Below are 5,566 nucleotides of genomic sequence, written 5' to 3'. Positions count from 1 at the left end.
TTTCCAACAGCTAGTTTTTTTGTGTGTGGGGGGCTCTTTATATTTGTGTTGATCGGCTCCATGGGAGCTCACTTGGCATTCTAAGCATTCTAACACACTTGTGAGCCTCTAGGAACATCTCCTTGTTTGTGATTGATCCAAAGTGAGGTTGTGAGAGATCTAGTGCATTTGCTTTGTTGATTTGCAGCTTGTGGCACTAATTCTTCGATTGGGCTATAGTTTTCTTGTTATTCTTGGTGGTTGTCATCACCTAGACAGCTTGAAGTAGTTGTGGTTGTTGAGGGGAGTGTTGGTGATGGTTCTCCGCCTCCAACTGGTGATTTGTGAGAGGTTCACTTTGGCACCTCGCGAAGTTGCAAAGGGACACTTAGTGGAATGGTTGTGGCTAGTTGGAGTGCACCTTGTGCTTGATTATTGCGGCACCCAAGTCATGGATTTGCTTGAGGGCTAGTTAGCCAAAATAAATGGGTCGATTTGCCAAAAATCAAAACATATAACTCGATAATTAAATAAATGGGCCAATTGCATTTCTGCCTTCACTTTCACCTCTAATTGCACGTTTGCCCTCTTTTTTTTTAGAATTCACAAATTTGCCCTCACTTTCTGAATTTGAGTGTTTGTGTTGCTCCTAGTCTATCCAGTGAGGCTAACGGTGTGTGCTAGATGTTGCAAAGGCTTATATGCCTTTGACATGAATGACCCTAATCTATAGCCTTTTGCATATCTGGACATAAAAAAATGGCAAGATATATTTGTGAATTAAATGACAAAATGGCATCACACGGCTTTGTTTGGATGCACAATCTCAATCCACATGTGATAAAGTAGATTGGAGTGGAATTAAACTAAGTTATATTTCAATCCACTCCAATCCACGTGGATTAAAATAGATAGACGTATATCAAACAAGGCCTACGTTGGGTATAGTTGAAGCCATTTTATAAGGTAACCACCGTGTCGCCGCCCGCACAGATCACCTCGCCCGTCACCCACCTAACCGCACAGACCGTCGGGCCAGCTCACCGCCTCAGTCACCCGCCCAGGTAGCTTGCCACGTCAGTTGCCTTCCCACACAGCTTGCCATCGCGTCGGTTGCCCGCCCACGCAGCTCACCCCGCCAGCGCCTTCCATGCCGTGCTGATGCTACTAGCCACGGCATCGCTCAGCCGTGTGGCCAGCAAGCACGGTGGATATGAGAAGTTGTGCGGCCTATGCGTGTAAGGCTGGGATACGAAAGTCATGTTGGCTTCCCTTTTTCATTCTCTTTATTATTTTTATTTTTCCTTTTGCATTAGTTTGCTTCGGGTGACGGTGTTTAGAAGTGAGGGCAAATGGAGGACTGAAATTGTGAAAAACAAGGGTATATCTGCAAAATCTAAAAAACTGGGGCAAACGTACAACTACGCGTGAAAATGAGGGCCCAAATACAACTTGTCTTAAATAAATCTCTAAGCTACAAATCAATATATTATCGGCAGTGCTAGCATGTCTGCATGGACGCTCGCGCGCTGCACTCTATTTTGCGCGCTCCATGTGGGGCCCGCCCCGCCCGACTAACAAGAGGGGAAGGGGGCGGCGCCTCTAATTTGCAAGGACTCAGCCACGGCGTTATATGGATGCCCTGCCGATGCCAGGAGGGGGACACACCAAGACAATGCAACAGAAGGTGGGAAGGAGAGATGCAATACCCGATCTGCTTTTGAAACACCAAAATACAACAATTACAACATACGTCTGAAGGCAGATGAAACACTTGAAAAAACACCTAAAAACACTTGAAAACCTTTGAAACCATACACAACATCCAAATAAAAACACATAGAATGTATTTGTGAAACATATGCAACATTCAGATAAACACACTTGCAACATGCGTCCGAAAAATACAGATGAAATATTAGTGACAGACCTTTGCAACATACGTGTACAACCATTGCAACATATACAACATCCCGATCTACTTTTGCAACATCCATCTAAAATACTTGCAACATACCTCTGAAACATCTAAAACACTCGAAACATACGCTTACAACATACCTCTAAAACAATTGCAACATGCGCAACATCCCCGATCTAATTTTGCAACATCCATATGAAACAATTGCAACATACATCTAAAACGCCTGAAACACTTGAAACATATATATGCAACATAGGGGAGGGGAAAGGCTGGGCCGGTCGATTCCGGTCGTCGGGGTCAGAGACAGCGGCGAGCGGTTGTGCGCAAGCACCAACGCCACCAGTACCGGGCTTGGCTTAGCTACAATGGTGGGGGATGGTGGGCGAGGAGCGCCATGGCTGTCGAGGTGGGGGGAGCTTGATCACCGAGGTGAGAGAGAGCGCCACCGGGGGTAGGGAGGGCGCCGCGCCAGGGTTGGGGAGAGCCGCCCACTCCCCACAACACCGCCGCGCCACCTCCATGGATCTCGTTCGTTCTTCATGGATCTTGCCAGGGTGGGGGAGAGGGCCACTAGATCTGCGGCATTAGGGGCTCCCGGTGGGTGAGGACGCTGGGGTGGAGGAGGGATGCCGTCAGGGTGGGGGAAGGAGCTACCGGTGCAAGGGAGGAGGACGCCGGGGTGGGAGAAGGAGCGCGTCGAGGTGGGTGAGAGTGAGAGAGAGGATTTGTGCTGGTAGAGATTTTATTTGGCACTGTATGGCTCCACATGGTAGATCCGGTGGCTTGATTCTAGGCATTCATTTGTTGACCTTTGATGTTGGGGAAATTGAGGAAGGGGATTTTTTTATCCGTTTTAAACTACGACACAAAGAAGATGATTTTAAATTTAATCTTATTTCAGTTTATGGTCCGGCCCAAGCGGAGTTTAAGTCAAACTTCTTGTCTGAGATGATTCGGGTATGTTCAAAGGAAACCTTACCTATTATTATAGGTGGTGACTTTAACATTATTCGTAGACCAGACGAGAAAAACAATGAAAATTACAGTGATAGGTGGCCTTTTATGTTCAACGCAGTAATTGATGCCTTAAATCTTAGAGAAATTGAGTTGTCAGGAAGAAAGTTTACCTGGGCTAACAATTTGCGTAACCAAACCTTTGAAAAATTAGACAGGGTGTTAGTATGTACAGATTTTGAGTCAAAATACTCTTATTCAACTGTACATAGCCTAACCAGAGAAATTTCTGATCATACACCTCTACTTTTTTCTACAAATGACTCGTCCTCAACTTATCAACCTCAGTTCAAATTTGAATTAGGTTGGTTGTTAAGGGACGGATTTTGTGAGATGGTTTCAGAGGTTTGGCAGAACACTCTAGTTTCAGGCTCACCCATTGAGAGATGGCAAATGAAAATCAGAAGACTTTGTTAGCATCTTAGAGGATGGGCGAAGCATATGAGTGGCGAGTATAAGAAAGAAAAAAACAACACTTTTAAACAAACTAGATGATCTAGATAAGAAAGCAGAACATACCATGCTCAATGACTCAGAGCGAGATCTAAAGCACGTGTTAAATGAAAGGCTTGCAGAGTTACTAAGAGAAGAGGAACTCAAGTGGTACCAAAGGGCTAAAGTGAAACACCTTCTTGAAGGTGATGCGAACACAAAGTATTATCACTTGCTAGCCAATGGTAGACATAGAAAAACTTGTATTTTCCAGCTTGAAGATGGTGATAGTATTATAACTGGTGATGCTCAGCTTAAAGAGCATATTACTAGTTATTACAGAAACCTGTTCGGCCCATCTGATGATTCTCTAATATCTCTAGATGAATCTTGGACGGAGGACATACCTCATGTTTCTGAATTGGAAAATGAGTTCTTGATAGAGCCTTTCACACAAGAGGAAGTCAGAGCGGCAATTTTCCAAATGGAACACAATAAGGCGCTCGGACCGGATGGTTTTCCACCGGAGTTTTATCAAGTTTTCTGGGGCTTAATTAAAGATGATTTGATGGCTTTGTTCTCTGATTTTCATCATGGAACAGTACCTCTTAATCATCTTAATTTTGGAAACATTATATTGTTGACCAAAAAGAAAGATGCAAGAGTTGTTCAACAATACAGACCCATCTGTTTGTTGAATGTCTCTTTCAAAATCTTCACAAAAGTTGCAACAAATAGACTAACTACTATTGCCCAGAAATTAATAAGACCGACTCAGACAGCTTTCTTACCAGGAAGAAATATTATGGAGGGTGTAGTGATACTACATGAAACGTTACATGAACTACACACTAAAAAACAAGATGGTGTGATTTTTAAAATAGATTTCGAAAAAGCTTATGACAAAGTAAATTGGAGCTTTTTACAGCAAACATTAAGGATGAAGGGTTTTTCACAAAAGTGGTGTGAATGGGTACAGAATTTTGCACAAGGAGGCAATGTAAATATTAAAGTTAATGACCAACTAGGACCGTACTTTCAGACTAAAAAAGGACTTAGGCAAGGTGATCCCATGTCACCCATACTATTCAATATAGTGGTTGATATGTTGGGCATACTAATTGCCAGAGCAAAGGAGGCAGGGCAGATAGAAGGGGTTATCCCCCATCTTATTCAAGATGATTTGTCCATCCTTCAGTATGCGGATGACACAGTGATCTTCATGAGCCACGATGTTGAAAAGGCAGTTAATATGAAACTGTTGCTAAGTACATTTGAACAACTATCTGGCTTAAAGATAAACTTCCACAAAAGTGAAATCTTTTGTTTTGGAAAAGCTAAAGATCACGAAGAGTTTTATTCGCAGCTGTTCAGATGTGCCATTGGTAAATACTCATTTCGCTACCTGGGGCTACCTATGCATTTTAGGAAATTATATAATAAAGACTAGAAGAGCATCGAAGAGAGAATTGAGACAAGACTTAGTGGGTGGAAAGGTAAACTGCTAACAGTCGGTGGTCGATTAGTCCTTATAAATTCGGTGCTGACTAGCTTACCGATGTTTATGATGTCTTTTTTCGAATTACCGAAAGGAGTATTAGAAACAATTGATTGTTTCAGGTCTCGTTTCTATTGGCAAAATGACCATCATAAAAGGAAGTATAGATTAGTCAAATGAGAAATTATGTGTCAGCCTAAGGACCAGGGAGGTCTTGGGATACAAAATTTAGAGGTCCAAAATAAATGTTTGCTTATTAAGTGGCTGTTTAAGTTATTAAATGAGGACGGATTATGGCAAGAGTTATTAAGAAATAAGTATATTAAGAATAAGACACTAGGAAGTTGTGAAAAGAAACCAAGGGACTCGCCTTTCTGGAAAAGCCTCATGAATATTAAAGATACTTTCTTGAAGTTAGGACATTTTAATGTCAAAGATGGGTCACAGACTAGATTTTGGGTTGATACTTGGCTGGGCAATAAATCTCTCAAGGATAAATTTTCGGCGTTGTTTAATATTGTAAGAAGAAAACAGGATACTATTGCTACAGTTTTGAGTTCCCCCGAACTAAATATCTCTTTCCGCAGAAATTTGGTGGGTGTAAACTTATTAAACTGAGTGGAGCTCGTTGGGCAGGCGGCACGTGCGAAGCTAAGCGGAGCTAGGCAAGGCGGCCAGAAGTTGATTTTTGTTTTTTTATTTATTTAGACAGCGGCGCA

The sequence above is a fragment of the Miscanthus floridulus genome, chromosome 1 (assembly GCF_019320115.1).
Source record: "Miscanthus floridulus cultivar M001 chromosome 1, ASM1932011v1, whole genome shotgun sequence".
NCBI lineage: Eukaryota > Viridiplantae > Streptophyta > Magnoliopsida > Poales > Poaceae > Miscanthus > Miscanthus floridulus.
This window is presented reverse-complemented; position numbering follows the sequence as displayed.